This window comes from Stigmatopora nigra, chromosome 5, assembly GCF_051989575.1.
Source record: "Stigmatopora nigra isolate UIUO_SnigA chromosome 5, RoL_Snig_1.1, whole genome shotgun sequence".
In the NCBI taxonomy this organism is placed as follows: Eukaryota; Metazoa; Chordata; class Actinopteri; order Syngnathiformes; family Syngnathidae; genus Stigmatopora; species Stigmatopora nigra.
This window is the reverse complement of record NC_135512.1, coordinates 4,064,487-4,092,486: the sequence shown is the minus strand read 5'-3', so window position 1 is coordinate 4,092,486 and position 28,000 is coordinate 4,064,487. Positions and strand designations below refer to the sequence as shown.

Sequence of the window (28,000 nt, the reverse complement as noted above, 5' to 3'; positions counted from 1 at the left end):
TGTCCACATTTGAAAAGTTTAATACTCAATTTAGATGAAATTAAATCTTTTATAATTAAAGTTTTCGAATAAAATATGAAAAACAAAAATTTTACAGTACATCATCTTGTAATAATGTCATTAATGATCCCGATATATCTTTTTTGGGGTATTTTCGGTATCTAAACATAAACTTACCCAATTGGCCTTCACACATCAACAAAAAAACATGAGTGACGCCTTTTTAAACAAATATCAGTACTTCTAAAGTAAACCCACCTTAAAAATACATAAAAACAATGCACAATACACATTTCTTCTGCCCTTGATTGCAGCATTACCTCATCATCGGCAATGAATTGCGACTTCATCTGTTGGGACAACCAAAACAACCAGTTAAATCATAGTGTCGTCACCATCCCGGCAATAAAAAAAAAGAAATTGCTGTTTCCAACAAATAAACAGGCCGAGGCCATCTTTGACATATGTCGCTGTGATGCGCACGGGTGTGTTTGCTGGTGCGTCTATCAGCTGTCTGCATCAATGGCGTGTGTGTGACACACGCACCCCTCCGCCCTCCCAACCGGCGCTAGTAGACAGTGACGGGTCAGAGGTCAAGACAGAGTCTGTCTGGGTTTACTGGCTGACCCTAACGCCTGCAGCATCGACACACGCACGCACGCACGCACATAGACAAGTGAGGGGGGTGGTGTATTTGCCCCCTTACCAAACTAATATCACCTTTGGGATTAGCTTCCAGACAGAGATACATTGAACCCCCCTTCCTTCCCCTTACAAACAACACCAAATACAAACACAGACTAGATGTGCTTGGTCATAAAACTGAATGACGGGGGTCTTTGAGGAGCGTCTCATTAGATTTTAAGGGGAGTAGGGGGGATATGCATCATCATGGGTAGATATGAAGCTACACATTGTAGACAACATATTCAGGATTAATAGTGCCCACAATATGAAGGGATTTTGAACAGAATAGTTTATTTTGGTTCATGTATGGAAATTAATGAAATGAAATAACTTGTCAAGGCCAGGCATAAAAAAATAGGAACCTAATTATAGTTCATATGTGGTGTTCTGGTGCCTGGCTAGAATTTATTTTAATATTATTTTATTATACAAGTGTGAGCAATATGTGATGTGGACTCACCAGGTCTTTATTATTATTAAAAATAATAATAAATATACAGAGAAAGATACAAACAGAAATAAGGTGATTATGGCCCAGTAGAACACTTAATTTTTTCATATTTCTTTAAAATAGTTACATTTTTGCCTGCTTTTAAGAATGAGGAATCAAATAGTGAGTTGTGGACAAGGATGCAAGACAGCTTTCTTGTAGAACTGAAATCTTTTTAAATGATTAAATCTTCCCAAAAATGACCGAATCGACCAAAAAAAAATTAGGTCACCAACTGAAGACACTGTATCAAAAAATGACTTGGAAGCAAAAAAAATGTAACCTGAAAACATTCCCTCTTGCTAAAACAAACCGATTTGTAATCAATTCACAGAAAGTGAGCCACTTTGGAGGAAAAGTCCAATCCGAGTCGTGTCGAGGCTTCCGAATCTGGGCTCAAAAATAAGAGGTCAAACAGCCGAGGAAGGGGAGAGGCTCCCCTAAATAAGCCCGAGTGTTAAACCTGATAATCCCCCCGCATTATTACAACATCTGTGAGGTCTAGCGAGGCTCTGGTGGTGATTAGCGAGACAGATGTAAACAAAATCCTTACTGAATAGAAGCAGGAGAGCCAAAGCGGGGAATAAAAAGGAGGGAGCGGGAGATTTAGGAGGTAAAAAAGTGACGAGACGCCACTGAGGAAATGGGCGTAACGTCCAGGATTTGACGAGAAGGGAATCCTTCGGGTGGGGGGTTTGGGGTATAGAGGGGTTTAAGGGGCAGCAGATTGGGAGACGGGACGAGACACAAGGGAGGTTGGGTAGCCGGCTGTTATTTATGCAGAGCCAGACTAGACCTGATGAGCAAAGGGCGTCTGGTGGGACCCCCGTCAATGGGTCTGGGAAGCGAGGGGTGCCGATTTTTTGGGAGGGGTCTTGGCGAGCCATTCAGGCTTTGCTGGAAGTATTTTTGGGGGAAATTTGGGAATTTTTAGTGTTTTTTTTTGGAAAAAATAGCTTTTTTTAGCTTATTTTACTTGTTCAAAAGTAACTGTACATTTTTTTAGCTATTTTTATTTCCTAATTTTGTGCACTATGGCTGGAAATATTTTTTGGGGGAAATTTGGGAATTTTTAGCTGTTTTTTTGAAAAAAAATAGCGTTTTTTGGCTTATTTTACTTGTTCAAGAGTAACAGTACAATTTTTTTAGCTATTTTTATTTCCTAATTTTGTGCACTATGGCTGGAAATATTTTTTGGGGGAAATTTGGGAATTTTTAGCTGGGTTTTTTTTAAAGCGTTTTTTTATCTTATTTTACTTGTTCAATAGTAACAGTACAATTTTTTTAGCTATTTTTATTTCCTAACTTTGTGCACTATGTCTGGACTGACATTTTTATCTGCTATAGCGCATATATGGTTGAATGCATTTGATGAAGTCAGACAGTTTAATAGCTTTAACGGTACACAAAAAGTAAGTATCAAGACATGGATACACACACAAAAAAATGGCGTATGCGACACACACTGTGTGTGGGATTTAACGTGGTGAGAAAATCACACATGGAGGTGGAAAATGAAAGGAAGTGACCCCAGTTGACACGTGAAAGTAAAAAATAACGCCACTGTCAACAACATAAAGGAAAGTATAGGGGCTAGATATAACAAGTTAAATGTCAGTGCTGTGGGCTGAAATGTAGGCAAAAGGTTACAGAAAAAAGGAATTGTTTTAGTCAAACATTATGTTACAGTTGTCTTGAGGAGTTTAAGAAAACCAATATTTCGTTGTGGGGATATATGTCAATATTTTACTAATGTATAAATTCAATATTCAATGTCTTTGGACTAAACTTGCATGTTAGGTTGAACATTCTTTTTAACTGGATATAACACTAACACTAAAAAAGACTACTTATTATAGTCACATAACTCAAACTTCCTGATGTACTGTTAACTGTCAACTCGCAGCTAATCACCACAGCTCCTCTCATCCCATTTAAATGGATTCAGATATGATATCAAAATGTATTATATTTAAAGGGCAAGTTAACCCCCAACGAAACAAAAGGCAATTTTAGGGACATATGCAAAATATTCGGTACGGTAAAGACATTTGAAAACATTAAAAGCATAAAGGAAAAAGATTGCACACCTCCACGTGGTCCATCACCCCTTGCTGTCTCGCCACGTGCTTGCGGCGAGGACCCCATTCTGGTCTTTTATGTGCTGTCCGTGGCATGCCTGATGGAGGGAAAAAGGATCAAATAAGGGGTTTGCATGGCTCAATCAAAACCCCCCTCCCAACACACCATGCACACCATAAATATTGGGTTTATTCACAAATTAGCCCATCATTAGGCTGCAAAATTGCCTATAATAATATGTGGGGATAATCGGAATATAAGTACACCAAATTGAGAAAAAAAAATCAGTCTACTATTGTCCGAAAAAATGAAAATACAAGTGAAATTGGTGGAATTGAAATGTCAAGATCGGCCTACTCTTTTTAGCATTGTAAAAACATTTGCATCACATAGCATTGTTTCCCCTTTAAATGAATAGAAAGGATATTGATTTATTCCAGACTGCCAAAAAAATGTAATGTGTTTATTAATTATTCAATACCATTGGAAGCAATTAAATTTCCTATTCATTTTGACTGGAAGGTTTGGCAATGATCTTTCATGAATAAAATAAGAAATATTGTACATTATTAAAGTATTGCTTGATAAGGTAGTTCACATTAATCAAATTAATTTGACAGAATTATATAGTAATTTAGAGGCAAACTAAGAGTTTAACCACTACTATAAGTGTAAGTACATATAATGTGCAGTTTGTGATTATTTGGAGATTTTCTGTTTCCATGTGTTTGTGTCAGAATAAGGGTTGCAAAAAATATTATTTTATAATCCAATGTGTGGCTTTTTGCTATTATACCCCTAAATATTTACAAATTTAATAGAATATTTTCAAAAATTCTGTTGTATGAATAGTAAATGACATTTCCTAACTTTAGGTAGAGCACTTGAAGGGAAAAAGAAGCCATTTAAAGCTTACTACAGCTTTAAAGTTATTAAATAGAGTGTTATTTTTTCACTTCACTATATTATATGATGGCAGTACATCACAAATAAAATAAGAAAAAATATGGGACCTTATTTCATACAGCCGATATTTCAACTGCTGATTTTATTAGCAGATACAGTGACCCCCAGAGTTGTTGCCGTGACAAAATTTAGAGGATGGAACTTTTTAATCAGAGAGATGTAAAGGTGAACGCAAACTGGGAGGCCTTAGGGTACAGAGTAGCTTTTGAAGAAAGCCACTTGAAGAAAGCAAAGAAAAAGCCAATGAAATAAATATTAACATCCTAATAAAGTGATAACGCGGATGCCGATAGTCTATAGTAGCTTGGAGGAGAGGAAAAGGAGGTGAAGATGAGGAGAAAGAGGAGAAATGGGGTCAGCAGGGAGGAATGCTAAAGCCCCAGAGTGAGTAAAAAAGATGGTGCTGTGTCAATGTGTGTGTGCAAGTGTGTCAACCCCAGCTGTGCAGACATTTAAGTTGACATGCTGATAGGGATTTAAGCAGTGGGTGGGTGTACAAGGTGAGGCTTGATTTCAACGCTAGAGCTGAGACGATGAGGGGGTGGGGGGGAACGCGAGGGAGGGGTGTGGCTTGCGGGTGGACCAGTGCTCCACCCGCCCACTCCCTGCAGGCGATGGCCAAAAGAAAAAGGAGGCATCGCGGCGTGTTGAAGTGATGAGGGAAATAGCTTTCTTTCGTCTTAATGAAGTGGAAGTCCCCCCCATAATCAGGGCTAGGTCCGCCATATTGTTTTTTTGCATTCCTATTTAATGTGTGAAAGCGGTGAATGTGGCAAATTAAGGTAGATAAGGATTAGGGACATAGTTAATGGGTGATATAAGTCCAATCCATTTGAAGCGGAAAATCAAATGGGGTTACTTCAACACTGAAATGGGGTGGCGGTCAATTTGCACCCAGAAAAAAAAATGATATGCTCCAGGTAGTCATTTTCAAAGCATAAGATCCTTCTTTTTTTCCACTGATTTGAACCCTGAGGCTTATGCACTATCTTAGTCCGGTGTGGCTTATTTATGGATTTTTACAGGCTAATGATTAGTGATTCCTTTGATGTAAGTACCTTACACTGGTGGACTTTCAGGGCCTGCAAGGCCTTCTCTGCTGGCCTAAAATATTTGAATTACAGACTGATGTTAATTATATTTTGTTCTTGAATACTTCAGTTCTGCAGGCGTCGATAAAACTGTTACTTTAACCAATCCGTTTTTGAGTTGGCGATACCAAGGCCTTCTCGCAGGCGTAGGGATACATTGTTTTCACAAACTATGATTGGATAGTGATAGAGTAGAAGAACCCGAGCCAGCAAATTGTACCTGGAGCAAGCTGCACAAGCAAATATATTGTTGTGTTGACTTAATAGCGGTTTTGTCCACCCACAATGGCTGAAGCAGAAGAAATGAATTTGGTTTCAGATTTACTGTGTGCCTACCATGCCTACCTCATAATGCAATATGGACACGTGCGACTTATATATGAACAAATACAGTTTTTTGTAGTACATCATGTATGTGAAGAATGAGAGAAGGTGTAACATGATGTTACCCCATCATGACCAGTTGTACTTTACTCTTATCAGTAGTAGAATTAAGGCAATTAGCATTTAACCATAAAATCAACATTATTATTATTTTATTATTTATTTTATTCAAAAATAAACAAAAATAGTAGTTTAACACAAGTACACTGCATATGTGATACGTGTCTACCTGCTTTGGGGTGCACACGAGATGAACCCTGAACTGACATGTTAAATTACAGCAGGCAGCAGACTGAGACAGACAGGGGGTGCTGGGACTGCTGGGGGGGCCTGTCAAAGTGTCTGACTGGGTTTCACTCCATGGGGTTAGACGGGGGGTTATTTCACTAGGAGGGTGGGCTACCGAGATGCAGGAAGGCTCCATTTGGGCTTCTAGAAATCGGACAGAGGGCGAGTGATGTGCTACCCCCATCTTACCCACCAGAACAGAACACCCACCTCATTTTGTGCCTAGTTGTTCATGGAGTAAAGCAATAAGAACCCGGTTATAAAATAAGCAAACACAGGGGCAGATTACAGACAGTCGGCCAGATGGGGGGGGGGGGGGGTGGGGGGGTGCTCTCTCCCATACACGTACACACACACACACACACCCTTCTGGCACAACTCCGCACCCCTGACCTTGACCCTTCCGGTCATTCCTAACCTTTTTGTGAATGGCCGTCAGTGCAGCTGGGCTGTCTAGCCACATAATAAGTGCAACTTCCTTCAGCACACGCACACCTCTTTTATCATTATCATCATTGAGAAGAGCGTTCCCACGCTTGCTGGAGGATTGATATGAAATCCTAGCATCTGGAGTACCAAACCTGCTCTACCTGCTCCATGTGGCTAAATGAAGTACTATTTTGCTATGTAATATTAACATTGGCGGGTCGTTGGCCTAGTAGTTGGGGCAGTTCTGGGATTAAGGTTCGATCTCAGGTCTGGACATTCCTGTGTGGAATTTGCATGTTTTCTACAGGCTTGCGTGGGTTTTCTCTGGGTACTCTGGTTTCTTCCCACATCTCAAAAATATACAGGCTAGGTTGACTGAACACTCTAAATTGCCCCTATGTATGACTTTTGAGTGTCTCTTATGCCCTGCGATTGGCTGGCCATCCATTCAGGTTCTCCCCTCCCTAATGCCCGTAGTTAGCAGGAATAAGCTCCAGCACCCCTATAGCATAAAATCTGCCTTTAAAGATTCCATGCATGTGCTATATGTTCATGCACATCATTCATTATATGTATACATGGGGGGGATATCACATTTTCATTAGGCCCATGTATGTGTCAAGGATCTTGGCCTTTCACTTGAGTGTGAGCAGGCAGTTTAATCACACATGCAGCACTACTCCATTTTCATTTCCTTTTTTTTCTCCTCTCCTCTTCATGCAGCTTCCATTTCGCTTCCTAATTTGGCTTCTCAGTGCCTGTCTGGCCAGTTGAAGCGTTTGCAGCCTGTTGCGATGATATAATCATTGACTTGGAGCAATGTACTCTCAAAATTCCCAACTTCCTTGCTAGAGTCTGTAATCATCTTTAGGTTGACTCCCTGAGGAGGGATCGAAAAAGATTCTTACAAAAGATTGTCTTTGATTTTAGTCAGATTTTCAACATTTTGTCCAATGGAAATACTTTTTGATTTTGCTCATTTACTGCCATTGAATAATCAATTGTAACTCCATTTCAACAATAGCAACAGATGAGTTAAGGACCATTTAAAAACTCTTCTTTGTAAGACTGACTTGCTCACAGGGGATTCTATAGTTTGAATTTGAAGTTGAATGAAAATACTGTCAGTTAAACTTTAGTGTCATGAGTACTTTGAGTAGGAAGTAATCGGCACTCCTTTACTTGGTCACAAGAAAGGAGGGTAAGACAAGTGGAACAGGCCCACAAAGAATTGAGCGATGGCTATAAATGCTTTCAGCGAGTATTACATCAATGCGACACAAGCACACACATGAACAAAATCAATAGCTAAGCAAATAAAACGCGGCAAGCAATCTGAATAAGGCACGCTTAAACCCACTTTCAAAATTGTCATTCTTAAAAGGATGCATGACCATAATTAAATAAATCTTTGGGAAGTGTTGAGACCTTGTCAAAGTTGATGGAATGTTTTTTTTTTTAAAAAGAGTTCTGAATCTTGATTGATTGATATCTTGGGGTTTTATATTAATTTGTTTTTTCTTTTCACTGGAGTCAACAAATTATTTTTGCTACTTTCAAATTTTCCAGGTCATTTATTCATAATTTATGGCATGCAGCTTCACATATAGTTTATTGGTCAACCTTTTATTATCATAAATGCATTAATAAGTGAAAAGCATTAACACGTTTCTGAAAACATAATTTATCAGTTAGTTAATAAAAATTTGTAACAATTTAACGGCCCGAAATATCCTATTCCCATTATTTCCTATGGGACAAGAGGCTTTTAATATGAACGATTTTCCATATGAAATCACACCATACTTCTGAATCGACTATGTGAAGCAAGCTTACTACACTACCTTGATTCACAGCAGCACAAGTCTTCATTAGCATAAAAGCTTTCTGCAAAGGAAGGCGGTCACCGAGGGCTTTTTTATTCCCTTTAAGTAAGCGTGAATGCAAACAGTCAATGGATTACAATTTGTCTTTGTAGGTCGTGTGTGTGTGTGTGTGTGTGTGTGTGTGTGTGTGTGTGTGTGTGTGTGTGTGTGTGTGTGTGTGTGTGTGTGTTTTTACGGTTAAAGCAGCCAGTAAGCATACGTGGCGTTGTGTTATGTTCTCTCTTTGCTGCTGTACAAAAAAACATATGGCACATTCATTGTTAAAATGCTAATGACAGATAAGATGCATGCAAAGCTAATATTGGCTTCTAAAGCTACATGTTTTAATCCCCTTCTCGTGGCTCCTAAAAATGACGTTAAGAAATCTTGTTTATCAGAAATTACGGCTAATAATAATGGTTTACTCTTGTTGGAGGAGTGAGGTGATGTACATTACAGGGTACTGACTAAGGGCGGTTTGTGGGAGGATTATTATTAACTAAAATATGATATACACTGTAAAAAATTAAAAGCAAAACATAGATTTTTGGTATAAAATAATTGTCGCGGCGGCTACCAGATTCTTTATGTTAAAAAAAGGAAAACCATAAAGTACTATAATAGTGTTACAGTAATTTTGATTTTTTTCAACTAAAACTAAGGGATTTGAAAATGTGTTTTCAGAATTATATATACTATAATTCATATGTAAATAGTCTTAACGGTGAAGTGTATACTTCCCCCTTTCCAAATGGGCTTTAACCACAAACCTTCACCTTGGCAGTCCAACATGCTGAATATGATATATATATGAGCTATGGAAGACTGGTTGGAGAAAGTGCAGAGTGTAGAGATTAGGAAAGAAATAAAGTAATTAAAATTAAAATAGATACCAGCAGATAGACTATTGGCTCAGTAGTCAGCACGCTTAACGGCCACATTGACAATATGGATCTAAAGTATGGATGCAATAAGGTCAAAATGCTAAATGGAGCGCAATGATATCTCCATCAGCTTGATTACACATATCTTTTACAGTCATTTTCTCCAAAACAACAGTTGAAACGTAGTTCTACCAATAAACCTTTTTATGCACGAATTAGTAGTTAATCAGAGAAGTGACTTTTTAAAATGGCAATTATATAAAACAGTTAAGACTTATTAAAAGATGTTTAAGTAGTAATTAAAGACAGCAGTCTAATTATCACCAGGTTACTGTTTCACGACTCCATGAGGAGCACAGCAGTACCACAGCGATAGCCTATGGCAACCTAAAATGACTAAATCCATTAATGTTTTATACACGATAAGATAAATGAAATAAGCAGGGTTACCATGATGAAAATATCATTTTCCCTACCATTAAAAAACTTGGCCTTGAGCCCAACTTAGCAGCCAACCCCTACATCTACCACGTGAAAACACGCACGAATACCTGAGGGGCTCGCCATGAAACTGCCGACTGTACCCAAACATAAACACGGGTACAAAATCCCCATACGAGGGGGGTGTTTGGGGGGCGTCTTTGGGCCTCATTGGCGGCAACATAGCAGCATGCATCCCGCTGTTTGTGCATGGATAGTCCTGATCCCCCCGCGCTTTGACAAGGCGTAATAAAGCGGCGTATTGTGTGTGTGTGTGTGTATGAGGGTGCTTTTTTGGGGTGTGTGTATGTGTGGTGGGGGGGGGGGTTAACACAGTGTTGCATGCTGAGAGCTGTGAGAAGGGCGTACACCGCCGGGTCCCACGGCACAGCGGCGCACAAGGGCCTATAGCAGGGAGTGGCGAGCATGCTAATGAGGTCATTATGTATTAGCCGCTTCTTTACAGTGCGGCGCCTGTCAGCGAAGCCCGGCGCAGATGTCACATATGGCACAATGCGGCGATAACGGCACCGTCTCCAAAAAAATGGCGGATGGGTGCCGACGAAAAATAAGGGCATTAGCATAGGTAATGAGTAGGGCGAGCTTATAATGCAAAGACGCCAGCCAAGCGAGCGATATTCGCTCCCTTAATTGCCCCCACTGCTTATTCAATCAGCTTATTCTGCTTTTATTTAAACGCTTTTATTTACGGATGTTTAAAGGGGGAGGGGGGTCAAAGGGGGGGGGGTGCGGATGGAGCACATGCAAATGCAATTACAGCGCATTTGCATGGCCGTTAACGACAAATGGGCAGATGGTAAAGAGCGGGCATACGCAAAGAGCGCCCGAGCGCCATCTTGGACGAGCAAGGCAGCTGGTAGATAGCGATCGGCCATTTTGTATGTGCCGTCGTTAACAGGAGGCGGTGGTAAGAAAAGAAAAAAAAGATGCCAGTCTTAGCTTGTGCCAAGAGATTGGGAGGTATTATAATAAGTGGCTGGTACATGCAAAAAACAACAAAAAATGACTGTGTTGATTATTGGGACTCTGGGAGAGGAGTTGGAAGGAGGAGGATGTAAAATATCACCTCATGTTTGCAAAATTCATACAAAAAACAATACTATATTCAAATCTAAGTAGTTGAAGAGATTTTAAGAAATGATTGATGATAAACTATAACTACACAACAAATTAAATTTAAAACTGTGGACCATTAATGTAATCACTAAACCTGACATTCGTGTGTTTTTGGAATGTTCAAAATACCTGGAATACTACAAGACTTTTATGCAAATTTCTCGCAGGAATGCTTGATCTAGATTTAAACCCCCAGCCTAAAACTGTTTTTTTGAAGTAGTAAGATATCTACTACCACCACCATTAAAAAAAATAGACAATGGATATGTTCAGGCACTTACCGAATATAGTAGGAAGTCTCGTCTCTCTTCAGGACTGATGCTTTAAGTCCAATTTCCAGAAATTGTCCTCACATTTTCTTAGAGGTAAAAAAAGGGTAGTCTTTTGACTCATTAGCGGCCATTCATAAGTAGTGAGTGGTTGAGTACTTCTTCCACAGAGAGAGAGAGAGAGAGGAAACGGTGAAAGCCCTCATCTTTCCTCCGTCCCACCTTTAAGATCAATACTGCACTTCCATATCCTCTGAAGGCGGCTGCTCTTAGTGCGGCTCAGGAAATATAAAGCAATAAAAAAAATACAGCAGATTGGAGAAGAAGTTGTCCTTTCATCCCAACCCATGAGATGAAGGTATATTGGGCTTGGATGAGGAGCGTCCTCTTCATCCTCCCCCTCCCAACCAACTCAGGGAATCCCTATGGAACCAAGAAGAGACTCTGATTTTTCCCTCGGATCTTTGCTTTTTCTTTTTCCGCCCTTGCGCCCCACGTCTCAGTGTCAAAATGTTTGTCGAGCCGCAAAAACTCTTGTGTGGTGTGTGGGTAAGTGCAAGGGTGAGGGCTGTGGTCCGGGACTGCTGTTGAAGGAAGCCAGGAAAAAAATAATAATAAAAAAAAAAGACGGAGGTGGGTATTGGTAGAGGGTCCCAAGGCACCTAAGGGCCCGCAGGCGGTTCTGGCCAACCTCTGCTAGCCTTAGTATTGATTCGACCGCGTGGAGGCTCCTAGCCGGCGGCGACGGGCGCCTCGGCTATGCCCGCCTCACCTGCATCGGGCCGGCCCTCGCCTGCCCACTCTGGCTGGCCCCCGTCGACTCGACGGGACCCCTGAACGCAAGCGCCGGGGGTGCCGAGCAAGGAGAGCAGCCAGCCGGCCTCGTCGTGGAGATCCACAGCTGTGTTCTACTGCTCCGGGTTCAGCCGCTTTCTGCAAATCCTTCCTTCCATCCTTCTCTCCTTCCACCCACTCTCCTGATCCTCTTCTTCCTTTTTATCTTCATGTCTCTGCAGCACACAAACACAAAGAAAAGAAATGTATTTGTAAGTTTTGTTGCAATTGAACATGAGTTCACGGCGGAATATTCTTGGTATAGTTTTTCGGTGTGAACTGGTGCAGACCTCGAAGGGCAAAGACCACCGGGATTGGAGGTCTGACATTGAACAGGTTCTTGATTTTTAGATGTCAGTGTATTAGTCATTGGGGCCAATAGGGCCTTCTAGAATGGCCTAAATATGATCTCAAGTATTGATCTAGTTTTTTTAAACACCAAATTTACATTAAAGAACTCGTAATGGTGGTTGCCAGATTTATACAATTAATAACAGGCTTTTTAAATATATAAAGTTACAAATTAAAACTAACTATATATATGTGTACTCTATAATTGTTGGTTCACGTCAAACAACTGCCAAGATAGTTGTGTTTTTCAATTAATTAAAACTTATGGTTACTAGGCATGATAGAAATTTTGTTAATTTTTTTTATGTAACAAACTACAATTGCCTTTTTTTTTTACCATAAATGCAATATTTGTTGGTGTTTAATTTATTATGCAAAGACAAAAGAGCCAATAGGCCAATGCAGTTTTAGCGGCCATTACGCTCTTGCTGATTCTTAGTGAGTAAGGTTTGCCTAACCTTCCAAAAACAGATCACTTAACCTAATTGGTCTACTGTAGCTTGGTAGCCAGCATGCTCAACGTCTATTTAGATTTTTTTGTGCCCTCCAATAAGATTTGGGTGGCCATCTGACTCTTATCTTCAAGAGAATTCAAAATCACTAGTACTATATTCAATATGTTTCCTTTAAATTCATTTTGAACAACATTACAGTGCCAAATCGAAGGCCAAAAACATGGTCAGCATATTTCAATCTCCTGAATGGTTGGTTTGAGCAAGCCAAGTTCAACTTCCAAGATTAAATGTCAAATTATCAGAATCTTTCAGTCAGGATTTAAACCAAATGTTTTTGTCATATTACCAAAAAAAAAAAAAAACAGATCGAACTGGAACAACTTCATAATTGAAAATACACACGAGAGTACCCTATAAAGTTGCCAAATGATCAAATGGAGCGATCCATTTTAAATGTTGACGCCAAAGAGCGAGTGAAGGAATGGAAATGTTATGGCTGCACCAGTGGCGCTCCAAAGAAACATTGTCCTAAAATCGCATAACAGCTTTTGTGTCGTCTCGAATCTTACAAATGGCTCCAGCAAACTCTCTTATTATGATAATAGCAGTTTGGTGGCGGCGATGGCGAGAGGGTGGGGCGTATTTCTTAAAGAATTCATGCTTCTATTGTGTGAGAAAGAGCCATGGCCAAATTCAATACACCCCCCAACCCCCTTTCTTACCTTACCACATACAAGCAACCAAATAATTTTGAAGAAACAGTGCTTTCTTTACTTTCAAACAAAACAATGACAAAATAAACAAGATTCCACTGGGTCACCTAAGTAAAGTTTAGCATTGAAGTTGCCAAGTACGAAAGGCAAGTCTAAGGAAGAGGGGGTCATGGTGGTGAGGTTCGAGGGGGGCACGGATGTGGGACGAGGGGGTGCGCTGCGTGTCTCAGACACAATAATTCTATTCATTGGGCTCAGACATGGGTGTTAACTCCCCTCTGACCGAGCACAATGAAGCTGGGCGGCTTCTAGGCAGGCCTTGGTGATATTGTTAGTTCAGGGCTGCATTGTGGTTGCCGCGGGACACAGTCGACGCATTGTGGCCGTGTGGCAGGATGGATGGGCGGATGGATGGATAGATGGATGGATGGATGGGGGTATGAGGGGTGAAAGGCAAATGGAGAGTTTGTGTGTTTGTCGGTGCTGAGGACAACAGGGAGGGAAATGGGGTTAACGGGCCAATTGGTGTTGGCCTTTGGCATTGGCCTTGTACATCTTGGAAAACTGTTAGGATTTGGGGGGGGTGGGGGGGGGATTTGGGCGGAACAGGAACATAGATGGTATGGTACTCAAGGTGATGTCTGTTAGTGAGTTGATGTAAATATTTACCCAAGTCTACATCTGGAGACTACCTAAAATTTGAGGGATCGTCCATTAATTTGATTGTAACACTAAAAGAGAATTATACTTCTAGATTAACAATTCAATTGATGATCATAAACAAAAGTGTTTTTCTTCTGATTCTAGTATTAAATCTGACAATGATGACACTTTAAGAACCATGAGCCAATACCACTATTGCAACTCATTTTAATGAGGGCTCTCCTTTTAAATTGGACCTCTGGAAAATAAGGTAAGAATTGTTAAGACAAAACCAATGAGCCAGAAGCACAAAGTTGGGTTAACGGGCAGTATATTCAAGTTGTATATTAGAATGGGATAATACAAGAAGCATCAAGGGTCGCCAACATGGTGGTTTATACACAAATATGTTGAAATGTCATCAGACTAGGCAGCAACTCACAATAACAGTTCCACCGCAACAAGTCCAAGTCTGTTACTAAAACCTTGCATTTTAGAGGCGTCAACTTCATCGGGGTAATGCCCCATTTCCCTGGTGAGGTGGGATAGCAGGGATTACACGAGTCAACCAATGTACACAATGATCTCCCCTCCTGAGAAGGGAGTTCCGACCTTCTCTCGAACGGCGATTGAGGCAGTCAACTGTTGCCTAACTCAATTAAGGCCAAGAAAAAGTAGCGAGAGGTTGAGAATCGGATACATGGGACCCTAAGGAAGGGGTGATGGATTAAAAAGAGCTCAAAATATCTGGTGTCCTAAATCCAAAACTCTGTTGGTCTCTAAAAATAAACAGCGTAAAAACTATACAAATCCAATGATAGAATGCATCAGATAATCCTATTAGACTGGACTTTAACTGAGGATATTTAGGGGACGGTTAGCGCTACACAGATGATTTTGCAACACTTCACAAGAGGGATTTGGCAGCGGCACAGATTCAGCAAACCAAATCCCATTTGTACGAGGGGTGTGTGTGTTGGTATTGGCAGAGGGTAATCTCAGTGAAAGGACAATGTCCCAGCAGGCAGGTGAGAGTGCCTAGTTGAACATATCCAGACTGTTTGTTGGGATTGACTTGAACCCTGGTTCTCACTCATTCGATTTTTAGGAACTGGTTTGACATTCCCTGTTAATCGATTCCTTTTTGGTTAAAAAAAAAAAGGGTAAATGCCATCAAACTGATACACTTTGCGGATTGCCTGTAGCATCATTTTACCTTAACTACAGATTTTAGAGTTATAAGGGGCGGAGAGTCTTGGCCAATGGGAAATTCTGGTTTGATTAACTATGTTCAGATGGGTTTCTTTGATACATTTTTTATTGATGAAGAAAATCGAAAGGCATTGTAAATCTGATGGCTAAAATCTGAATACAAGTATACAAAATATACAAGAGAATTATGATGCCTAGTTAAATTAACGAAGTAACCATAGGATCTATCAATTATCCTGTCTTCTTTGGGTATCTAGCTGCAGCAACCCTTAAAGTTCATGTCCCCGATTTGCTCCTGGCGGGAAGTTTGGTGATTTTACTTCCAGTGTTAGAATACTTTTGCACCAAAAAAAAAAAAAATACATGACAACGTGGCAGTGAGAAGGCTTTTTGGTTTACCTCCCCCTTGTCGGATTCTCCCCCTCTGCATGGTCTCTCCACGCAGGAGTGCTCAGCATCTCCCCGAATGTTATTGATCTTGAAAGCGAGCCAGCGGGAGGGAGTTGGTGACACTCTCTCTGCTCTATCTCTTCCTTTTTTTTCTCTCTATTTAGCAACTTTTTCTCCTTCCATCCTATAACTTCATTCAGTAAACTTCAAGAACAACTACAAAAAGCCTAGTGTACACAAACAAGCCAGTTGAAAATATGAAACAATACACTATAACACTCCTGATTACCAAGATCCATTAATTGTATTTTTAACCTTTGATATCAAGCTTAATATTACCCAGCCCTATTACATATATGTATATCCATATTTTCTTGTTTTTTATTATGATACATACAATAAAAACAAAACCCAGGATGTAGTTAATACAGTCTGTCATACCTTAATGTAATAAAAAATAAATAATCCACCTGTTAATGGCCCCCAGTAAGACGCAATTTTTTTCCCATTGCCTATCATTGACAACAGTTGATGTCCAAATCATTTCATTGGTTTCACTAGTTATGAATGCTGATCTTTCAATCCTACATTAACATTAATACAAAGTTGTAGATCCATAAATGCTATCTTTTACTAAGAATAGCTTCCAATTAGGCCTAAGCTTGAGATTGGCTTTCTCTCTTTAACACTCTTCTTATTAGCGTGACTAAAGAAAGGCAACAAATTGAAGTTCACTGGAATCTAACACAATGCCACAGGGCCTGTTAACTTGTAACTCTCTCATTTGTGCACAAAGAAAGAGCACGTTTAATAGAGAGCGTCATCAACCTCGCCTCCTGTTCATAAAAAGTAGCGAAAAGGGCCTAACGCGTGTTGAGCATCTTGTGCGCTATTGTCTCTGCAACCACTTCACTTTGCAAAAGCCCTCTTAACATTAGTGAAGGCAAATCCACAAAGCAGTGTGTTACAAAGCTGCACCTTCCCTTGCCTTTGTGCAACCTAATTGCTACAATGTGTCTTCTCGTGGCTAATTGTGTTTTGGGAGTTATTGTGTCCCGCCGCACAATCGTCAGTCCTCACCGCAGGACGGCGGGAGAGGCGCACAAGGCAAAGAATGGAAAGTGGAGATTTATAGATGACAGGTAAGAAATGGAAGGGAAAAACATTGACAGGAATTGTTTGATTGGAAGAGAGAGGAAAATAAATGGAATTTTACAGAAGTTACTACATTAAAAAAATACAAATGTGCCTTTTACCCATCAATTGCAATTGAGTTTTCCTTTTAAACTGCATTTAGATCACACTTGATGTTATCTGACATTATCAATTGCATTGTATTAATTCTGTTGCAATTATTCAATTGAACCAATCAGCTTATTGAAGAAACTAGTTATATTTCATGTCAAAAAATCATTTACAAAACATATTTTATATTAAATTTGGAAGGAGTAATGACATCATTTTTGTTATTTTGTTAAAAAAACGATTAATTTTCTTCTAATATTTGAGATGTTACAAAAATGAAAATCCAATGCAGAAGCAAATAATGGTTATTATTAAGATGAGAAGAAATCACAGCAAACATGTTGGTTCACTGGGTAATATGGTTTTGGATAATTCATTTTAAAGTCCAATGATCATGCAATTTTAAAACTACAGGGCTCATCCGGGATTTGAACCCGGGACCTCTCGCACCCGAAGCGAGAATCATACCCCTAGACCAACGAGCCACATTTGTTCACTGCTTCTTTTGAAGTTTTCCCATCAGTAGCATGACAGTCAAGCAGTTTTGAGGGGAAAATCTTGCCCCTTTTTCCTTCTCGAGTAAGTCTATTTGGATCATTCTGTAATTTATGAAGCACCATTAAACCTTATTTGTGGAATAACAAAGTAAAAACAGATCATTTTAGACAACCCCTTTCCCTCCGTTCTTGTTCCCCCTTCCACATTTACCATCTTTTGTAAAGACAACGAAGGAGTTTGCTCAGACTGAATTAGGGCGACGGACATATTTATCTACATTCCAGTTGCTAGGCGAGTTTGCCGTTCAAGTCCATGGGTTGACCTCTCAGACCGGACTCGTTCCCGACGCCAACCAACCCCTCACCCTCGCCCCCCCCCCCCCTAGGACTCTTTGCCTTCCCACACTCAAGTTCTTATGGAGGCGCTGACAAGCAGACAAGGAGGGTGACATCATGGTGGAAGGAGACAGAGATGGTGGGGTAGTGGGGGTAATAGTGTGGGGGGGGGGGGTCCCAACACAATGCAGTAGGGCATCTGGCATAGGGTGGTGGTGGGGCCCAGGTTAGGACAAAGCCTTTAGAACCCCCCCAATCCACTCTTATATCTTCCCATGTCTTCTTTTGGAATATGATTATAGGTGAAGTACAACAACAAGTATGGTGCATCCATTTAAATGACTAAAATAATACATTTCCATACATTTTGTCTCTGTCTAAAGACAATCAATATGTCGCCTTCAAATAGTTTTGCAAGTTTTAGGTGCATTTTTACACAATTAAGTGTACAAAGTGTGCTTCAAGGCACATTATTTTGAAAAAAGCTAAAGTGTGTCTGTTAAGGCTCAATATAATAATGTGCTTCTGTGCATATGTGCATATGTGCATATTAATGCGTGTGTGTTGTGTATATATTAGCCATGTGACTTGACCCTGGATGGCGAAAGCGGCGTTCGTGCGTCTCGCCGGGCGTGGGAAAAAGGGGAGACCTTCTTTCACAGCAACTCCGGCCGTTGCATTCAACTAATAGAGGGGACCCCCCCTACACACACATACCCCACATCCCCTTTAGACACCCCCAAACTGCCTCGTCCGCTAATGCTAGCCTCCCTCCTCCTTTTTGCTCCCATTCAATCTCCAGCCTGCTGCCTTTCAGCGCAACCCTGTGCCTCCCCTCCTGCGGACCCCACCACATCCATCCATCATCTTGCTACACCGTGTCATTACAATAAAATAACTTTTTGTTGTTGATGTTGTTTTTTTTACTCATCAGATCACTACTCCATCTTGCTGTAAGTTGAAATGTTTTTTATTTTCTTCTCAATTGAACCATTGATGTCCCATAAGCAATAAACTAGCAACCTTCCCTGTTAAAAAGTTAAATGAAATATGTCAAAATTATTTTATATCCTTGTAATGCTCATTTAGTTTTACAAGTTTGTATGCTTAAACTTAAATTAAGAATTGCCATAATCAGAATTTAGCTTTTTTCCCATGTAGAATTGTTCAAGTTGACAACTTTAACCCACAATATTATTTATTTCATTTCCCATTTTTATTTAATGAAATCTGTGTTAATTGTAAGTACACTTGGCGATAAATCCTTCCACCAATTGGCTCTGCGGCAAACACTTTAATTTATGTTAACATACTCTGCCACTGCTCTGCACGCACACCCTGCAAAGTGCATTCATTTCAAAAGATTTATATCCTATCAAGAAACATAAAGCAGAGGTTGTAATTTAAATCAACTTTTAAGAACAGCCCAGTGAGCTTGGGCAATGCAAACCCCCCCAAAAACGGTGAGAAATCTCTGCGGGCATTCAAAAGCAAGTTTAGAACGCCATGATAATGCTTACAACCACGATGTTGCAACATATGAGACATTACTTGATTTTCTGTGCTGACAAATGTACTATAAACATATACACATGGGTGAGAGTTAAAAGCCCACGGTCACCCTTATACACGTCTATGTGCGCATTTCTAAGTAAAAAAGAAAAACCTTAAAAGGTCACATTATGTGCAGAATAACTCCAACTGCCAATACTGCAGGCATGTAGGGACGTAAAGGGATGTGTGGGTGTAAGGGGGGGGGGGGGGGGGTGGCTCAGCGAGTTGTATAACCTGGAAAGACTCCATCTTTCTTGGCCAAGACGCCATGATGGTTTGGAGAAGAGAGCTTCAAAGTGGTTTCTATGGGGCGGCAGAAAGTTGATTTTGACCCACGGTAGAAGGATGAGGTTATGAAAGAGAAAAGATAGGAGGATGAAAAGAATGAGGGGATGGACTGTATAATACAAGGAAAAGAAGTAGAGTAGAGATTAAGGTAGGATGGGAAGTTGGAAGGATGATGAAAAAAAGATGATGGAGGGGAAAGGATGGGGATGATAGGAGGATGAGCAAATATAGACTTCAACATCAAGGAGAGGGAATATATATATATATATAAAATATATATATAAGGATCCAGGAATAGTCGGAGTAAAGGGAAAAAATGACAGGAGAAAAGATGGGAAAAAAATAGAAGACTGACAAGCAAGTAGGTATTCGAGAGAAGAGCAATAGGTCAGATTTATCTAAGAATGAAAAGGGACAAAAGGGTGAAGAAACAGTAGCACACTAGTACAGAATGAGAGAAGTCAGGGAAAGGCCACAAAGAGACTAAGGATAGGAGGAGATGTGATTGGACGAACCAAGATTAGGAAGTCAAGGACAGTAGGAACAGAACAGAAAGTCTACATGGATAGAGGAAAACTGTGAAGAAAGGTAGGATACGTATTAAGAAGGAAGTGAATACAGAATAAAGGTAGACGGGTGCAAGAATGGAATACGCAAATGAGTGAATAAGTGTAATGAGCCAATGAGAGGCCAAAAATGATCCAGGATAAGATTTAGTGACCAGTGACGCACGCGTAAAGGCACCCAAGTCCATTTCCACAGAGGCCACTTCACGGCTTGACATCCGCCGCTCGTTTACATCGATTCGAACGTTTGCGGGAAGAAGCGCTATTGACTGGGCGTCACGTTCATAAGATGCGTGCTCCGACGCCTAGGATAGCCACGGGCGGCGGAATCTCCTCTGATCTCCGTGTGTCTGTTTATATATATAAAATAACTGTCTACTTTGAGGGATTCAAATGCTTAAATGACACAAAAAGAAGGATTCACCTTGAATCTTCATATGACATCCATAAAGAGTTGAAAGATGTTGATCACAAAAGCAAGTGCAGCGCTTTTTAAAATATGACCTTGTCACATATTCATCTTGCAACCTCTAAAAGTGTCTGTCTCAAAACCGTTGCTGAATTGCAAATTCGCCTAAAAAAATATATGTACATACGACTCACCAGCAATATCTTCACCCTTGACATGGCATTCATTTAACTCTTTGGCTTCCTTGGCAGTTCAACAAATTATAAATGATATATTATTTTTAAATCAACTTCAGAACGTTGTTAGCACTGAATTTACTTTTCCATTATTTTTTATAAATTTTGCTGTTTGGTTTTAACATCTCTATTAATTTATACTCATTAATTCATTAAAAAAATATTGGAAATGTTATTAACAATACACAATATTAAGAAAACAAATATATAACAAAAATATACTAATCTTTTAAAATAAAGGCCTGACATCCCATTTTGGGTGACTCTTATACTAAATGTGACCCAAAATGGGGTGTCCACAAGTATGGAAACCAGGTTCTGAATCTTACATGAACCTTTATTGCCAGTACTTCTACAAAGTTTCATGGGAATATTTGTGCAATCTATAAAGAACTAACAAATACATAATCCGGGTTCAACCCATAATGCACTGCTCCATATCAAGATCGTGTCTCACCTGGAGAGTGTCTCAAAGATGCGGCATGGACAACCATCTACTCGTTTATGCTGTCGGACTTCCAAGTTCAGGTGCAGGTGCATTGATGCAGGATACCATGTGTTTTTCACGAATACCTGGAAACAAACAATGCATTTATATGAAAAATCATCCATTTATGAATATATCAATCATGTATTTGTAAACTGTACATGATAATGGACAACATTTTCATTAATATTCCCTTTTTACTCAGTCACTACGACTGATATGTTCTACCCGGGCCTGCATGGGTTTTTTCTGGGTACTCCAGTTTCCTCCCACATTACAAAAACATGCATGGTAGGCTGATTGGACACTCTAAATTGCCCCTAGGAATGGGTGTGAGAGTGCATGGTTGTCAGTCTCGGCCCACCTATTCAGCTGGGATAGGATCTAGCACCCCCCGCAAAAATAATGAAGATAAACCGGTTCAGAAAATGAGATGAAATGAGTTACGACTGATGGACATCCATTCCGGGAGGTCAAAATGGGCGTCAATCGCCGACATGAAGTTAATGTTGGCTAATAGTAGTATTTTTTGCATTGACTTTTATTCCTCAATGTATTCTATACACAATTGACCGTTGTTTAAAACATGCTTTAGCTTCAGCTTACTAAAACAGCCAATACTGTGTGATGCAGTACATTTTCACCACACACAAAAAAAACATCCAATAAATCAATACAAACATTTTAGCTAATAATAAGGCCAGTGTTGACGGTCAAACATCTTTCTTTGCTTTTGAAAATGTTTATTGTGATCATTTGAGCTGTTGATACTCCATGGATGACAATTGGAAAACTCCCACACACGCAGGCAGGCAAGCACACAAGCAGCGCACTTCACAAGCGATTACACAAAGTAGTGCGAGATTACATCCACCGAATATCTGACGTCCTTTGCGGATTTAAAGCCGGCTTGTCAGCCTTTCAAATTCTTTCCCTTGGTTCCCTCACATGGGTCAGAGCCTGTTGCTAGGCTACCAACCCTGGAATTCATAAGTTCAGGAGAGAGGGTTTATAGATATAGAGAGAGAGATAGGCTGTCGCAAAGTAAAAAAAAAGAAAAAAGATAACTTTTCCAACTAGCTTTTGATAGGTGGAAGGAGTGTAAATATGAACTAAAAATCAAATTTTCTCATGTATTGTGAAGCAAAATACAGGTTCTTTGTTAAATAAAATACAAATGCAGTTCCAGATTTCCGATTTTAGAGAAAATTTGTGAAATCATCTTGAACTAAAGAAATTAAGTGTTAATACAGAAGTTTTGGCTTTATTGCACACTCACATGCAAAGAAATTGGCTCAATAACTCGACATTTGTAGAAAGTTTTACAAAATCAAGATTTCTAGTGTACATAGAAGTGCTAAGAAACCTGAAGTTCATGGGCAATCTTAGGCCTGCTAGACTATTTGAACCAGTCAGCCTTAAAATTGGGGACAAAAACACCAATTGTTGAAAAGGACAAAGATTCAACCACAAAAAATGCTTACTATCTAATGTTATAAATTTCAGGTATCTTACAATACATAATCAAATATGATCAGTGCAAATATCAAAAGCCCCTATCCAACATTGAACATTCCCTAATTATTTTCATTACATTTTTCCGAGACTTTACATTTTTTAAAATATTCTGACTATACTTTTCATCCATAGTAATGCAAATACTCTCATCAAGCTCGTCCTTAAATATTAAGCTAGCAACATTCCTTCCATCAAACCGTGTTCTAATTGACGACTTTTAAGCAAGTTGACAATTGTTATTTTCTTATATCTTAGATATTTTATTCCATAGTGCACAAACATCTTTTTCAGCACTACCAGTCCTTCAGATTTGCATTTAATAAACACTACATTAATCCGTAGCAAAATCCTGGCAGAACACATATCCCCAGCAAAAGTACATGATGTGGAATAAATACAAAGGGTTAGTAATAAAAATGCTAAAGAGCCGACATGGGAAGTTCAGTAATCAGCGATGAAGACAATGCAGAATAGCAGGTGTTGGTGGACCAGACCAGACTCCATCTGGTGCCGAGGCCCTGAAGAGGGCCCAGACAGACACATATATTAATGTGGGAACGCTGTCGTCTAGCCTGCCTGCCTCTCCGTCACTCGCCAGACTGAATTTCAATCTCAAAGCCATCCCCTACCCCCTAAACCCCCACCATTTATTACCCCACAGCAATGCATTCATTCCTACCTATACCAACTGGGCAAACACTATATCTGGAGTCAGAGCATCAATAGTATTTTTAAATTAAAGAGTGCTATAAATGTGTTAGCTGTGTTTCACCATAATCCAGTTAAAGGACAGACAAAAGGAGTCCGCATTAACGCATCTTTTGTACTCATTCAGTCATCCAATGACCAAATACATTGTGAATATTGAAATTTCAACTAAAAAACGACGTGGGAATTCTGTGATGCAGTCAAGTAAATCACAGCAATGCTTAAAAGTGCGTATAGTTTTAAAACCATTTTTAATTACTTCAATGATACTGTGAAACACCTAAAATTTTAAAAAGGCTTTAAAAAAAAGGCCCATACTACTGCATATTCAAAAGCAAGCTGTAATATTAAGATAAAGCTGCACATTTGTCATGCAAGTACACTTTTCAAAATGGAAAATAGTTTGGTTGGAAGTTAGCAAACATCAGACACCAGTTATAAGTGCCTCTATTTAACCAAAGATGAAGTTCAAGTGTTGTAGTAGGGTTTCCTGAGTATTATAAACAAAATAACAAAAACAATTAATTCCTGTACAGTGACATGACACTTTATAGACGCTCGAACTGCAACGGTGTAACAGCAAAAACACTGCACTGTAGCTTGTTTAAAATTCAACAGGCCGTTCCAAAGAACCAATGGGGGTGTTTTCCTTCTTGCTTGAAAATGGAGAAGAATTGATGGGTCGGGATCTATAGGGGGCTTAGGTTTGATTCCCTACGACTGAAATTGAAAGCCTCCATATATCAAAATACATCTTGACTTTTAAAAAAGATCATTATTCTAAGATTAACATTTCCAGGTGTGCATATGACCGTGAAGAGACACCCTTTGATTGGCTAGCGACCAGTTAAGTCCGCTGTGATGGGGTCCAGCTCACATAACCCAATTGAGGACAAGCACAACTGAAAATGGAATTGAGATGATATAAATTCATTAAGATGGCAGTAAACTCTCAATCGAAAGTGAATAGTTTTCATTTTTGTATTGCACGTCAATGACAGTTTCGAGACCCAGCGATAATCCAACATTGTCTAGTGTGAGCATTTACCTTTTTTTATATTCCAGATCCATTCTATGGCCCATAAACTTTATGTTGCACACCATTTGAATAGAATAGCACAGGACTCAATGAGACGACTCGTGCAAATGACAGCCATCAAAAAAATTCTTATTGGGGAAAAAAGGCATGGGTCTCTCTTTTTTTTGCAACAGAATAGATGTGAAGGACTTTGCTAGAAGAATGGACTAATCACGAGCCTCACTATGTGATCATGTCATGGCCGGTATATAACAATTGATTTTTGATAGATTAATAAACGAAGGCATGCATGCACCCTCCTCCATGAGAGAAACCTCCCCCACGGCATGGCAGTCACTCCATAAATGCACAACGCCATGGATTCCCCTTTTCCCAAAGAAATATACCCAGGAACCTAAAATACATCCAAGATGACTCGAAAGGCGGGGCGAAGGTGTCTCTTTTTCCCACGCGATCCACGCGGACGACGTTCGCGTTGATTCTTGGCTCCTTCATCGCCACCATCCTCAGCGTCGCTTCATTCATCCTCGCGGTCATCCATGGCGTGACGTCCGTAGGATTAGTTTCTACATTCGGTTCTCTAGCTTTATGATATTGCATAAACTCATACAGCTAGATAACCAAAGACAAAAACTAACCCACGTCTCTCTTAAAGGAGCCGCCGCCGGCGTCGACGCTGCAACGTGTTGTGGTCACGTGGAGAAAACCCTCCTCCGCCCCTCCCTTCCCCTCTCTCACCTTCCCCTTTTTTTAATCAGACAGAGGCGTTCAATGACTGTTGTAATCGGCAAGACATGACTGTTGCAACCCCGGGTAAACGGACAATGACGACGAATACGGTCATGGAGGATAACGTCGTCGCGTGGATGACGTCACACCCACCTGACGTCCGTCGTCATACACACACGAGAGACGATATTAAAGTGCGAAAAGAATGTTCACGCGTGGCTCGTCATGGCTTGAAATCATTGCAACAAACAAGAAGCTGGAGCACGTCTTGTTGCGTTAAATGCCAACTCGCATTGATCCCATTTTTTTGGATGCACACAAACTTTCTCAATGAATTAATGCTGAAATTGTTTGGTTAAACAACCAACTATTATATATTCATATATATGTGCACTTAAAATACACAGACCTAGGTACACAACATAATATTAAAGGTCATGGACCCCCCAAAAAATGCAGTGTGAAACATTGATGCCACCTGGTTTTGAGTGAATCATTTGATTTATGTATAGTACCTTCCTTAAATAGCCATTAAAGAGGAAAAGGCACCATTTTTAACTCGTAATATTGTTTGAAATCCAGCAGGATACCATAATGTGCAATCCGAGCTGTAAGCCTCCATTCCTGGCCTCTCCTGCCATCGTGGCTGTGTATGTGACGTTGGATGATACTGTCAAATTATATATACCGATACAAAACAAAAAGGCTAGTATATGCAATGCACCATCAATCTTAAAAATCCAATTTTATACGAGTATACCCTCAGTATAATCACAAGCCATCAATGCAATCATGCTCACTTTAGGAGAAATAATAAAGTCAAATAAGCCTGAGGCTGCAAACTAATATTTAATTCTGGCCAAAAAAATGACTGCATAATAATAAAGGCGAGATACTGGGTTTAAAACATAAATGTGTGGAAACATAACATCTCATATTTATATTTTGAGTTATCTTGGTGGTAATTAAAATGAAGAGAGCAACAGCTGTGGAGGCCATTTTATACATTAACATTAACCACTTCGTGTGCTCATTTATGTCCTACTTGAATGATATTCAAATCATTTTTATTTTCATTACTGTACAGCCAGCAGCAGGGAGCTAAACGGACGATAGCATTGCATTGACAGTTAAAACAATGCAGTTTGACTTTTTAAATATAAATCATATAATGCTTAGTGTAAAACTCAGTGCAACTTGCACTTTTAAAATAATTACATTTTTAAATGCTACCACATATACCCTTCATGAATTTATTTTACGATGTGCTATGTGTGTTTGTATATTTCCTTTCATTTTTTTTCATTTCTGTATGATAAACGAGAATTCTTTAAACGTGTTCTATAGGTATTATTATTATTTATTTAAGCATACTTGCAATTATCATCAATTATTGCGATTTGAGTGTCCGTTAGAGCAACGTGACACTGGCCTACAGGTTACGTCACATCCCGTCAAAAAACGGCAGGGTACCGTGTGTCTACGTAATAACCTCGCCTTAAGTGTACGACACGTATTTGTCGTAATGGCATTTTTATATGTAAACTTGCAACGTGTAAAATATGTTTAAAAACATGACGAGAAGGCAACTGCGAGGCAGCTATACGACCACTGTCCATGGTGCTGAATTATAGGAAACACACACACTCGAAATTTGCTTTCCTATGAATAACCTTGGTGAAATAATTTCGGAGGAGGAAAAAGAATGTATCTATACAAAAAATGGCTATAGGTTTGCAAAACTGTAAAATGCAATTGCAGTTTTCTTTCTAATTAAAATTTGAAGTATTATAGTGCACTCCAAAATGGTCGTTTATAGCATGCTAAAACTCAGTTATTCATTTTCTTTGTAATATATAACTCCTACCTGACTACATTTTCGTTTCATGCAATTTCTCCTAAAAGACAAGTTACGTGAGTGTGTAAAAAAGTTACTGTGATGTTCTTATTGTATCACAGTGGTCGTATATAGTTCACATTAATTTTACAATAGGCCTACATTTGTTTCACAAAAAAATGAAATCTTTTCTCAGTTAGTGAAAAACATACTCAAAACATTAAATAACCAAACTAAGATTTAACAATTAAGCGAACACAATATGACCCTTTTGTATTTCAAACTGACTTGATCGTACTATTCTAGCTGTAATATGTTTTTTGGGGCCTATTTAATTTCTTATAAATTTTTCACAAGCATGAATAATTTGAAGAAAAAATCTAAATACATATACTGAAGTCTGTATTGTATGTAAATATACATAAAACACATGCAAAACTATAAGAACACAAATCAGTCAACATCAAGTTCAAAAACGTCCAGACTCACATTAACATCACAATGCTGTCTAGTGCGCGCTCACACACTTACACACACACATTCGCACAACACACGTGCACGCGCGTACACACACGCACACACTCACAAGGTAACATCATCTCATGACTGCTAATAACCAAACTTAAATTGGCCTTAGCATTGACTTCTAATTCATTAATTTTAAAAGAAGCTCAAGACTTACATGCAGTATGGTAATTCCAATCATCTTTTTCTTTCTTTTCAAGTTGTTGTATTTCTAAAGAAGAATCCGGAATAAGACAAGCATTTGTGGAGGTTCCAATAACTTGACTTTGTACCTGAGAGGACGCCATTGCCTCAGCTAGCATCCACGCTGCATCTCATCCACGTCCTCGGATGAGAATGCGTGGCGTGGACCCTGCATCTCGTTGGTCCTCCCCAAC

The 28,000-nt window shown here is 39.6% G+C and overlaps 1 long non-coding RNA gene and 1 other non-coding gene across 2 annotated transcripts; both read right to left on the bottom strand.

The window, feature by feature from the left end:
- Position 1: 1 nt before the first annotated feature.
- LOC144197270 (uncharacterized) lies at positions 2–27,999 on the bottom strand. Its single transcript, XR_013326505.1, has 5 exons — positions 27,781–27,999; positions 21,238–21,353; positions 11,065–12,062; positions 3,268–3,356; positions 2–350 (listed from the first exon to the last, which is right to left on the bottom strand). It is a non-coding gene; the product is annotated as an uncharacterized LOC144197270 (long non-coding RNA).
- trnap-cgg (transfer RNA proline (anticodon CGG)) lies at positions 17,308–17,379 on the bottom strand. The gene has a single exon. It is a non-coding gene; the product is annotated as a tRNA-Pro (tRNA).
- Position 28,000: the final 1 nt, after the last annotated feature.